The following is a 13,308-nucleotide window of genomic DNA, read 5'->3' as shown; positions in this document are numbered from 1 at the left end:
GAATATACCTAACACAGATGTAAATCTTAAGAAAAAGTATGAAACTATCAAAGTATTTAAAAATAACATATTAAGATGCATGATCCTGGACTTGAGGACTTTATTATAAGCATTTCATTGAAAACAGATATCCAAAAGAAACTTACTAATATAGTTATAATCATAAAATATAAACTATTTTGCATTAAAATATATGTAAGCAAAACGAGAAAAGAACATACATATACCTGATAGGTCATTCATATATATAAACATAAATTAAAAATTTTTTTAAAATTAACATACATAATGTAACATTAAATGAAAAAGCTAATACATTAAAACCAATTTGGGTTTATCCCAAGAATAAGTGGATGGTCTGCATAATTTAGAAATTATGATTTTAAACTAGGAATATACATTGTTATCTTAAAAATACAAAAGGACATAAAAAATCAATAAGAAATGAAGAGCTTACTAATGAGACATTAAAAGATGTTTGTATTTTAATGTGCAGCACAACAAGCATGTATAACATTACCATTTGTATTTGACATTCTAGTAAGGTTCTAGCTTCGACCCTTAAGGAAACAAAAACAACATAAACAGTATAAAAATGGAAAGGAATAAAATAAATTTGTCACATTAATAGATGCTGTCATTGTTATAAAGGAAAGAAAAACATGTAAGGAAATTATGAGAAGAGGCTTAAATATATTTCGTTGTCTATACAATCAAATAGAGAAATCGATTATACTTCTATACACCTAAGATAAACAGAGAGAAAACAACAAAAGATGTAATTCAGCAGAGCAATAGATATGTGGGCATAGACCTTACCAAAGCCCTTTTATAGAGAACTTTGTGAAACATTCCAGTAGATATTAAAATGGACCAAAATAAAAGGAGAAAACTTCACTGATAGAAAGTATCATATTTTTAAGGATGTTTGTTTTACCAGGTTTGACCTACAGATTTCATGCAATTCCAGTATAACTATCAGCAGTATCTTGGCTTTTACAGTATGCTAAAGAGAATAAAATGTAGATTTGCATGCTGAGGAAAACAAACATGTGAGTCATTTTTTTGATGCCACACTGTTACTCGAAAAACATCAAGATTCTGACAATGAACAAAGCATATGTGTATTACTTTTTAAAATTTATTCATTTGACAGAGATCACAAGTAGGCAGAGAGGCAGGCAGAGAGAGAGGAGGAAGCAGGCTCCCTGCTGAGCAGAGACACCCCCCCCCCCATGAGGGGCTCCATCCTAGGACCCTGGGATCATGACCTGAGCCAAAGGCAGAGGCTTAACCCACTGAGCCACCCAGGCACCCCAGGTATGTGTATCACTTTAAGGAAGTATGTAATGTCCAGTTTTGAAAACTGCTACAACATTGTAACATTAGAAGTCAGAATGATATTAGTCTTCTGGAGCTCCCATAACCAAGGGCCACAGGCTAGGTGGTTTAAACAACAGGAATGTATTTCTTCACAGTTCTGGAGGCTGGAAGTCCCAGGTGAGGGCATTGGCAGGGCTGTTTCCTCTGAGTCCTCTCTCCTTGGCTTACAGAAGATCCTCTTCTCCCTGTGTCTTCACATGGTCGTTCCTGTGTGCGTGCCTATGTTTTAACTCCCTTTTCCTGGAAGGACACCAGTCCTTCAGGACTGCAGAGATACAGGAATTGGCATTTGGGAGACGATGCTTTGCCTATATTAAGGACTGAATGTTTGCATCTCCCCCAAATCCGTATGTTGGAATCCTAACCTCCATGGTGCTGGTATCAGGAGGAGGTGAATTTGGGAAGCTATTAGGCAATAAGGCAGGACCTCTCATGAATGAAATTGGTGCCCTTATAAAAGAGATCCCAGGGGCACCTGGGTGACTTAGTCAGTCAAGCATCTGACTCCTGATTTCAGCTCAGGTTATGATCTCAGGTGCTCAATGAGATTGAGCCCTGAGATGGGCTCCACAGGGAGGCTGCTTAAGATTCTCTCCCTTCCTCTTCCTGAGCCCTTTCCACCATCCTCTCTCTCGCAAATTAAAAAAATAAATTAAAATATAATAAAAAATAAGAGAGATCCCAGAGAATGTTTTTCTTCACCTTATGAGAATCAGGGAGATAAAGGTATGGGGGTATTTGGTAGATAAATAACCAGGGGATACAGGGAAAATCCTAGCAGTAAGCATTGCTTTTAGTAGCTGATTTTTTTTAATATTTTATTTATTTATTTGAAAGAGAGAGAGGAAGAAAGCATGAGCTGGGGAAAGGGGTGAGGGGGGCAAGATGACTCCCCCCGTACAGGGAGCCCAATGTGGGGCTCCATCCCAGGACTCTGGGATCATGACCTGAGCCGAAGGCAGACACTTAACCACTTGAGCTACCCAGGCACTCCAGCTTCTATTAGCTGAATTTTTAAAAGCACAGGACAGTTACAGACTCCATGTGAAAAAAATTCTGAGATCACTTCCCAACCCAAATTTATGTAGTCCTATAAAGGATCAATCTCCTCTTAGCATTCAACCTATAATTTTCTCAAGGATTTAGGAAATGATAGCCCAGAGGATGGACACAGAGGTTTTAGTTCTCGTCCATCTTTATAGTTCTCAGAATGATTACTCTCTTCAAATATCGGTCACCTCTGTTTTGAGACTCCTCTTTACATATGACAAACTTAGGCCCTCTTTCCCTAAAACCAGTCTTGAAGCTCACATATCATTTCATTTTATAAGCTGGGTGTCCTTAGCTGGTCTCTCAATGAATTTCCTGAATCACAGTAATAACATGACTCATGTCAGCTCGAGTGTATTTTATGGATGTGTTGGGAAATTTTAAAGTTAGAAAAAAAATCAGTGATTGTTGAAATGAAGAGACGTGTTGATAAAAATAAGGCCATGAACTTATGTTTGGTTTTTAAAAGGCTCTGGCAGTCACAGATCACAAATTAAAATATCATTCTATCTTTTAAAATGCTAAATGAAGGAAGCCTGATGTAATTTTGGAAGTAATTCTGGAAGTGTAATTACCTTTTAAAGATAAACTTAAACACACTTTATTTCTTGGGACTATTTCTAATGTCATCTAATACAGACAATGAACCTGGGACTCCCCTCGGATCCACAAAGAAAATAAAATCTTTTCAAATCTTCAGTGTTTGAATGGAATGGATTAAAATGGAACTATCTGGGTAAGACATAAAAGTCAAAATTTGGTTAATATCTGTTCAGATTTTTTTTTTCACTTTAACCAGGATCTGTGTTTAGAGCTTCCAGGACAAGCATCCAAACTCTAAAATTCCAGGGAGAGATTATTTAGCAGAATGTTTGGCCTCTTCAATAAATGAAAAGACAGGTAAAATAGCACCGTTATATGACATTTCCACCTTCAATTTCCAGCTCAGAGAAGCTTAAATGAGTGACTATTAGTCTGCATTTTCCTCCATGTTCTTACATAAGGGTACGTGAGAATGGCGTGGCCATTGGAATTAATTTGGGACAAAGATTTGCTACAGGATCTCACTTTTTCTCTGCTCTTTCTTAGCTGCCAACTCTGTTTTTCCCTCTGGATTCTATCAACAAAACATAATGCTGAGGTAACTGGGTGGCTCAGTGGGTTAAAGCCTCTGCCTTTGGCTCAGGTCCTGATCGCAGGGTCCTGGGATCAAGCCCAGCGTGGGGCTCTCTGCTCGGCGGGGAGACTGCCTCCCTCTCTCTCTCTCTGCCTGCCTCTCTGCCTACTTGTGATTTCTGTCTGTCAAATAAATAAATAAAATCTTAAAGAAAAAAAAAAAAAACACGATGCTAAAGACATGACTGTATCCCCCCATTCTGGTCTCTACTCCCGTATCACTTTCTTTCCACACGCAGTCCTCCTAGCTTTTTATTCATTTGAACATTTAGGACAACATGTCCTAAAAATGATCATGGGTGTTTTTCTTTCCAAGGGATCAAAGAGAGGGTTGAGCTGGGAGGAACATATGCCCCACTGTTTTCTGACTATCTGGGCAGCTTTTGTTTTTTGTTCTAAATAATAAAGGTAAAAAAAAAAAATCCTTACATATAGCATGCTAATATTTATTCTCAAGGGCAGTTTTGTTTGAGGAAACGATGTCTGTTTACATCAAGTGGAGATGGTATTAGTACGGGCACTCTGTGTCTTCAAACAGTCAATGCACTCTTGTCTAAGGGATACAAAGGCTTCAGCATAAAACCTCAGTTAGAACTGGACAGTTGCACAGCTTTGCTTTTGTCTGACTCCATTCTAATCTGTTGACTTTAAAAATTGAATGAGAGACATTGTTTCCGGACAGGAGAGAGTAGGGCATGAGAGCCTCAGAGCACAATGAGGAGTGGTATGACTCACCTTGGAGTACCTGATTTCCAGGTGCTTGCTGCCTGATTATTCTTGTCACAGGTGAGGGGTTCAGCGGGGAGGGGCCCCGATTCCTAAAACGGGTGATGATAGATAAATTTCAGACAATGAAAATCCTAAAGAGGAGAGAGTAAGTGAATTAGGAAAAGAAAAAAAAAAGAAGAGAAAAATTAGTGGAAATTGAAAGCATAAAATGCATAAGAGATGTGTCCATTCCAACTAGAGAATCATAAGGTGCCCCTGAAAAAGAGGATAGTCATATAACCCAAGTAGCAGATTGGCTATTTGGGGGGTATCTTCTGAAATCCTTAGGCTGAGAGGGGTTTGCGGGGGATGGTATTTCATTAAGCTTAGAATACTGCTGTGGATAATATTTGGGAAGATACAATGGAAGATTAAAATATGTAAGTAAGTAAGAGTAAAGATGAATGAGAAAGCGTGTGAAACAGGTGGTGTGTGTCTTCAAAACCAAGCTATCAAATCCTGAAAATTTACTGTGGGTGGTTCCTCTGTTGACCTGTCTTCCCTCTTCCCACCAAGCCCCTATGGCCATTTGGGCCTGAGTCTTCTTGGCAGCCACAATGTTTATGTGAAAGCTACTCGTTTCCTAAGGCATCCCGTCTGTCTAATGGCATTTATCTTCAGACGTTACATGGGTCACTCTGTGCTTCCAAGGTACAAACCACCCATGGGACAATATGTCTTCAACATGGTAGACATACTGCTTCTTTCAATATTAGCGTTTTGGGTAGAATATTGTAGTCCTTGAGGTCTAGACTTTCAAGGTAGATACAGATAAGGTAAAGGAAATACTTAGGTATTTTAAGATAAAAAGCTCCTTGCTTGGGTCCTCATACCAACTCTTTAGGCAGCTATGTATGGGAAAGAAATGAAGTCGAGTGGTTGAAAGTAGGGTTTCCCCAGTCAATGTTTTTGTGTTGAAGCTCTGCTTCATGACTTGCTAGATGAGAGACTTTAGCCAAGTAACTAACATCATCCGCAAAATTGAAAGAATAATTGCAACCCCTTCATGGATGTGTGCAAGTCTACAACTGAGCTAAGAATAGAGATAAAATACCTGGCATGTGCTGAGCATTCAGTCGGACCTTAGTAAGCTACTGGTATTTTTCCGTGGTGGTGATGGTGATCATATGACTGATGAGAAGGAGAGGCACCGATTGATAGGGTCGTGACAAGGAGGAAGACCAAACCAGGCGTATCAGCAGAGCTCTGGCAGGGAACCGGAAGCACAATGAACTCAAAGGGTTAATGCGAGAGAGTTCAGTGGAGGGAACATTGGCTGAGGAAGGGCAGAATGAACAGAATCATAAAGGAAAGGCAAAGTGCCCAGAAGTGTCTACTGAGTCTCACCAGCCCAGATATAAACCCTCTAAGCCTGGAGAGGAGAAGGAGAAAGTTGGGTTCCTGAACCCAGAGAGAGTTGCAGATGTTAACGAGAGTCACCCTCAAAAGCCATAGTGGAAGAGGGACTGCCTGGCAAGAAACGAGCAGAGGGCTCTCTAACCACTCTCTGTGCCTCCGCTGATAACTCCCATAGGGAGAGCACAGCCAGAGGCCAGGGAGAAAGATCCCAGGCTTTGCAGATCCTATAGTGGAAGCTCCCCGCATGGAAAGCAAGGCTGAGCATCCGTCTAGAAGGGCAGAGAGAAATGCTAGCAGACAAGCATGCCAGATCTATTTATTTTTTATGAACTTCAAATCTTGCCAGTATTATGAAAAGGGGATTTAGCACATGGTATTTGAAGAACCTCTAAAGTTGCTTTGTGAGGCCTTTGTGGATTGGAGCTGGGAGCTTGGACTTACAACTCTATCCTCATATTGCTATCTCAGAGTCCCTGGGAGCACAACCTCTAAATACTTATATTTTGATTTTGACTAGTAAAGAGCCCAGTTCTCTGTCAAACAGGACATCGCTAATTTAGATACTTGCTAACAAGCAGAGTCTCTATCACTGTATTAATTTAATGAAATGATCAAATTTGGAAGTTTCTATCAATAAATTTAAAAGCAAATAAAATACACAAGATCCAGCTTACTTCTTGGACACGTGGACACATTGGTTGAACTGTGGTTACCGTAGAGGAAGTTCCTACTTTGATTTCAAGACCGTACCACCTTTCAAATAAAGTTCTCCATTTTGCTTACTGTGTTCCTTGAAAATAAAGGAGGCATTATAAGATAAATTTGGAAGTTTTCCTGCTGACTATATGATGAATACTTTATAAGCATTTTGAATGCACTTTGGCTGCTTGGACTTTCATGTTGGAGTCTAATGGTCGAATTAATTTGGGATGAATGCTGACTAGTGTTTAACATTTGCATTTTAAGTTGTGCCTCCCTGAATCATTATAAATCATTGCAAACTGACTTTTAAAAAGTTTAAGCTAGTATATTCATTACACTGAACAACTTGTTGAGAAGATGCCAATATTTTGGAAGCCTTTTCTCTCCAAAAACTGAACTCAGAATTTCTTGGAATGAGGTATCTCATCTGAATACTGAGTCTCTGGAGGTAGGAGTCTTTTTAGCTAGCACTGATCTTTGCATATAATCCTTATAAAATAACTGTGAGCTCCATGGACTTTAGGGTAGATGCAGAATGAAAGTGAAATTCATAACTATTAATACAAATGAATATTTGCTATGTAATAGAAGTAATATACCCTACTTCAACATGCAATACATATAGATAAAATAGATAGATACAGTGTGGTTAAGTATGTCAAAGTCAAAAGTCAAAGTATGGCTCAAGTCACATGTAAAATATTTCCAATAACACGTATAATGTCAACACCCAAAACTGTCATTCAACCCGTGTCCCACTGAGAACAAAAAATAAACAGTTCAAAGAGACGATCAGGAAGTATTTGGCATAATGATTCTACCACGATAAAATATTTATGATTCTCTCTTTCATCCAGGAAACTATTTGATACCATCACGGAGTGAATACAGTTGGAAGCAAGGAAAGCGTACTGACGTCAACACTTATTATATTAGTGAAACAAATAATGAGAGAATGTTTGGAGAATCCCGTGACAATGAAACGAGCATGTAGTCACTTCCAACTAACAGACCAGGAACATTTGACATTAGATGCATTTAAAAAACAATGCAGTTTTTCTTAGGAAGCAGATTCTTTGCTTCGTGTCATTATAGGAAAAGGAGTCTTAAAAAATTTGTAAATTGCGTAATCTCTAACCACTCCCCACCCAGAACACTGCCCCTCCTTAGAAATATCACTGCTATTAACCCAACAGGATTAGATCTTTTATTTCATTTGTCCATTTATATGACGGAGGCCAACGCAAACCTTAACAGAACAGTGAAAAGGAGCTGGCAAAGGCAAAGAAAAAAATATGAACTCAATTGATTTAAAAACAGAGAGAACAGACGAGGCATTCAGCAAAGTGGAGCTGTCAGTACATATCATCAATATCAAGATTATCTCATTTAATTCCGATCAGCGTCCCAGTGCTTGTGACGTGTGCCTTCCTGGGAAATGGCAGTTATCTTGGTCTCGCAGCTGTCTGGAGCTCATGCTGTTTTTACTGTCGAGTTCCTTGCTTTCAGGAACTGGATGAGAAAGTAAGTACTTCAAAAGCATAAGGACTGGAAAGCCATCTTGCTTGGTGACCTTTCCTATCTTGATGCAACATGTACTTCAAGTGATAAAAATTTTATGCGAGAAGTCGTGATGGGCTCTAAATTCTTTTTCATTCCCCTGGACTGTCATGAAAGACGGAAGGTTTCTGTTCCTTGGCTGCTGGGTACAGAATACATCTGATAGAAAGCTGGAAAAATGCTTGAATTCGATGTCTGCATGCCCACATTTGAAATGCTTGTCTTTGGATTATTAAGGAAATACATGGGTTTTCCAGCTTCCCGCCCCGCCCCGCCCCCTCCCCCCCCTCCCCCCGCAGTAAGTATGCCTTTTGGGGAAAGTGCCCACAGACCCAAATAGATTTTGATAAGACATGAGAGGAGAGGAAGGCATAATCCAGAACAAGCCAGACTAGAGAGGGACACATAGTCTGGGCCTTCTGGACAGCAAATCGGGCACCCAAGTATCCCAGTTAAAAGGGGGAAGGAGAGATCTCTCAAGTGAAAGAGTCAGTGACAAAATCCCAAGGTTAAACAGAACTTTAAAAGGGTATACTGTGAGGGGCGCCTGGGTGGCTCAGTGGATTAAGCCGCTGCCTTCGGCTCAGGTCATGATCTCGGGGTCCTGGGATCAAGTCCCGCATCGGGCTCTCTGCTCAGCGGGGAGCCTGCTTCCCTCTGTCTCTCTGCCTGCTTCTCCGTCTGCTTGTGATCTCTCTCCGTCAAATAAATAAATAAAATCTTAAAAAAAAAAATACTGTGAGAGGATTTTCATTTGTTTGTTTGTTTTAAGATTTTATTTATTTGAGGGGCGACTGGGTGGTTCAGCCATTAAGCATCTGCCTTTGGATCAGGTCATGATCCCTGGGTCCTGGGATCCAGCCCTGCTTCGGGCTCCCTGCTGAGTGGGAAAACCTGCTTCTCCCTCTCCCACTCTCCCTGCTTGTGTTCCCTCTCTTACTGTGTTTCTCTCTGTCAAATAAATTTTTTTTTTTTATTTACTTAACACAGAGGGAAAGATAGCATAAGTAAGGGGAGCCACAGAGGGAGAAGGAGATGCATAAACCCGACATGAGGCTCTATCCTAGGACCCCAAGAACATGACCTGAGCCGAAGGCAGACATTTAACCAAATGAGCCATCCAGGCATCCCCTGGATTTAACCACAGAAATTATAGGAGCCTAATTTCTATCCATGTGTTGAATTTAAAGCAAACATGACAAGAGATTTCTGGGAAGGATGCTACCTACAGCAGAGGTGTCGGGTTTTAATCTCCCTGAATCCTTTTCCAGAAATCAGCAGAGCAACAAGGGTAGGGTAGGAAGACCACGAAGTTATTGAAAAAATGTTACCTGAGGGGCGCCTGGGTGGCTCAGTGGGTTAAAGCTTTGGCCTTTGGCTCAGATCATGATCCCAGGGTCCTGGGTGGGAGCCCTGCATCGGGCTCTCTGCTCAGCAGGGAGCCTGCTTCCCCCTCTCTCTCTCTGCCTGCCTCTCTGCCTACTTGTGATTTCTGTCTGTCAAATAAATAAATAAAATCTTAAAAAAAAAAAAAATGGTACCTGAGCAGAGACATAAAGAACATGAAGGAATTAGTCACATGAGTATCAGAGAAAAGAGGGATCCAGGCAGAGAACAGACACTTCCAGAAGGCCACATGGCAGGAGTGAGCCTTGTGTGTTAAAGGAAGATCATGGGAAACATGTTGGCCAACCCAGAAGAAGTAAGCGGTGTCAGGAGAGGAAGTCAGAGCTGCCGTGGAGAGGCTGACCTAGCCTGGATTTTGCCTTTTACTCTGCAGGAAGTGGGGACTCATTGGAAGGTTTTAAACACTGGAGTAGTGAACTATGTTTAACAGCTCCCTCCAGGGGCGGTAATAAGACATATTTGTAGGAACTCTTCCAAAATAGCTAAGAAAAGGGGCCTAGACAAAGGGTAGGATGATACACACTGAATTAGTTACAGTAAGACGTAAGGGGGCAGAAAAGAGTAAATTCATGTGTTTCTGTTTTCTTCTTTCTACACCTCTGATTTATTTTACTTCTTACAAGGAGAATGCATTACATTTATAACAAGTATAATTGTATATCTACGTGTATAGACCTATCAGATGTATACGTAATTACATACAACCATATATATATAAGATTTTGTGTCCTGTCTCAATTCAGTCATCTCATTCTCAAGGATATTATTCTAGTTCAAATTACAACTTATCTCCAACCTGTCCTAGTTTTCATTGTCAGGAGGTAGACAGAATGGGCTTAATCATTCTCCAAGACATCTCATCAGCTTACTGCGGAGAGGTGCTGGAAGTTGGAGAAGCCTGGAGAACATTCTACAGATTTCACAACTTAACCGAAGGCTGGCCCCACATAGTGGGCAGAAGTAAACAAGACAGGACGAGGAGGAAATCAGCGAAGAAGGAAGTGTGGTGGGAACATGCACTTCTCTGGGATATAAAAAGAAACATGGCATCAAACGTTGGGCAATCTTCTAAAATCGTAGGTAAGTGACCCAGGAAAGCTATTGAGAAATGTGAGGTTCTAGTCTGCTGTGGGAGGGCAGCACCCGTGAAGAATGATTGAGAAATGCAGTCTGGAGAGGACTTAACACCCTCTTATTGGTTTCAAAGTGGACTGCTTCTCTTACCAGCATTATTTTTAGAAATGCTATCTCATATTTTCCATGCTTGCATTATTTCTTTCCCTTCTAATTTTACACCTGACTGCCCTGAGTGGGGGTGTGTGCAAGGTGGGGTAGGGGTCAGAGGAGGAAGTGGTAGTTTCAAAACGCAAAGGAATAAAAATCTCTCAGACTCAAGAATAAGAAGCCAACATCTCTCTTCCCAAGAAATCATTCTGCCGTGATTAAACCAACTTATGGGACTCTTCCCATAATTGGAAAAGCACTTAATAAACCGCAAACTATTATAGAAGGGTGGGTTAATTAAATATAAGGGAATGTAATATTTATCAATAAGTACAGAGTGCATTAATCATGTTTGTTGGGAAGAACTCAGGAGGCCAGAGATGGAGAAGAAAATATGAGAATGCCTTTTTCCTATAAAGTCTGTTTCTTGGAAATGAGAGTCTGTGCCCCTCACTGAACCAAAGAGATCCTACCACCTTAGGGAATGCTCTTTATAATAAAACTTTTAAGTAAAAGAGCATTTCTTTGGGGCACCTGGGTAGCTCAGTTGTTAAGCGACTGCCTTCTACTCAGGTCCTGATGGAGACCCGCATCGGGGCTCCCTGCTCAGCAGGAAGCCAGCTTGGCCCTCTCCCAGTCCCCCTGCTTGTGTTCCCTCTCTAACTCTCTCTCTAGCAAATAAATAAATAAAATTTTTTAAAAAAGAAAGAAAGCATTTCTTTTCTGGTTTATATAAGAAATGGAACTAAAGGTACATAAACTGGAAAATTTTTTTTTTCTGTTCTCCAGAAGTCTGTCAATGGCAGCACATGTGCAAACACAAAACGTACATCATGAAATCGACAAGGGCAAACCAGTAAAAGCACAAAGGCCCGTGGAAGACAGAGCGATCAGAACACCAATGCCACTGAGATCAGTATTATAGGTAGAAAGAGACCTTGGAACTCAAAAAGAAGTTCATTTCTCCAGAAAGGCAACTCTTTACTTACCAAAAAGTCACTCCCCCCCACCCACGCGAAGCTGAAACCCAGAAGAAACACAAAGCAAAAGGTCTGACATGTTTTTTGGGTAAGTATTATAAATACTATAATAATGTTATGCTATAATAATATACATAAACTATATTAATATAATAATATATAATAATACTATAATATACTATAATAATAACCACAACTACTGCCCTACCGTTAGTTAAGCTCTTTTTATTTTCCAGGGATATGGCTACTTGTCTGATGTGCTTAAGTGAATTAATTCACTCAGCAAACCAATTTAACTTGTCAGAGATCACAATGACTGGAGAGAAGAAGTTGGTCTGCTTGTCTCCACCACCCAAACTTTGCTATCATCAGTCTCCAGATGACTGTGGACATGTCTGTGTGTATAGAAAATGACCTGCTGGGGTATTAGGTGAAAATATGAAAAAGGTTCCTTTTAATTTTTGTGTTTTTTTCTTTAAAAGTTGTTTTTGTATATGATATACATTGTGCATAATATAGTAAGTTTGTATGGTGTATAAATATAAAAATTTACATATGCTGTAGGTTGCACTTAAAATATCTAATGATAGGAATGTACAATCTAAAAAGTTTGGAAAAGAATGCTCAAACTATTAAGCCATATGGTCCCCAGAATCAGACCAACCAAAAAATGTATATACAAATTTCTTTCAAGAATTTATTTTAGCACATTTTTATCAATTCTGTTGAACCAAATAAAAGTCTCCATGTGAAATTCAATTCTATTGCATGTTCTAGAAAAATTGTTAGCAAGTCTGCTATTGTAGTAGCTCAAGATTGTAATTGCCAAATGTAGGTTAGAGTTGTGATTTACAAGGGAAAAGGGACTTCTAGAGCAAAATGATATTGTCTAGAGGTTTGAACTGATATAGATCAAGATACTGTAAAAACCTGTTATAAATAGCAAATATTAAATCCTTAAAATAGTCCATTTGGGTCCAGTTAATGTATATTTCACTTCATTATAACATAATATAGCAGGCATTAAGCAAAATGAGGACCTTCTTTGTAATGAAATGCCCCCTCTGGGGGGAGCCTGGATGGCTCAGTGGGTTAAAGCCTCTGCCTTCAGCTCAGGTCATGATCTCAGGGTTCTGGGATCGAGCCCCACATTGGGCTCTCTGTTCAGTGGGGAGCCTGCTTCCTCCTCTCTCTCTGCCTGCCTCTCTGCCTACTTGTGATCTCTCTCTGTCAAATCTTGAAATGCGCCCTCTGCTTAGTATTTTTTGTTTAAGAATCTTCTCTGAATAATGCATAGAAGGAAGATATCTATCATCGTGGCTAACTGTATACATTAAAAAGCACAATATCAATAGTTACTATTATAATGTTGTAATAGTCTCCATTACTGTAACAAATCACCACAAATTTGGTGGATCCAAACAATATAAACCTGTTAATCTTAATATCCAGAGGTCAGAAGTCCTAAATGGGCTAAAATCAAGGTATCAGCCTTCCTTCTAGAGACTCTAGGGAAGAGTTTCTAGAAGCTTCTAGAAGCTTCTGGAAGCCCTCTACATTCCCTGGTTCATGATCCACTTTCAAAGAAAATCACTTCAATCTGCTTCAGTCATGTATTACCTTCTCTCACTCTGACTCTACAGCCTGCCTCCTCGGATGGGTCATCTGGATAATCTAGGATAATCTCCCTGCCTCAGGA

At 39.9% G+C, this 13,308-nt stretch overlaps 1 long non-coding RNA gene across 1 annotated transcript; it reads left to right on the top strand.

Moving 5' to 3' along the window:
- The first annotated feature begins 10,329 nt into the window (after window positions 1-10,329).
- On the top strand, window positions 10,330-12,577 carry LOC132003916 (uncharacterized). Its single transcript, XR_009400362.1, has 3 exons — window positions 10,330-10,485; window positions 11,419-11,697; window positions 11,846-12,577. It is a non-coding gene; the product is annotated as an uncharacterized LOC132003916 (long non-coding RNA).
- The last annotated feature ends 731 nt before the right edge of the window (window positions 12,578-13,308 follow it).

Source organism: Mustela nigripes, chromosome 16, assembly GCF_022355385.1.
Source record: "Mustela nigripes isolate SB6536 chromosome 16, MUSNIG.SB6536, whole genome shotgun sequence".
NCBI lineage: Eukaryota > Metazoa > Chordata > Mammalia > Carnivora > Mustelidae > Mustela > Mustela nigripes.
Note: the sequence above shows the minus strand (reverse complement) of the source record. Positions and strands in the feature narration are given on the sequence as shown.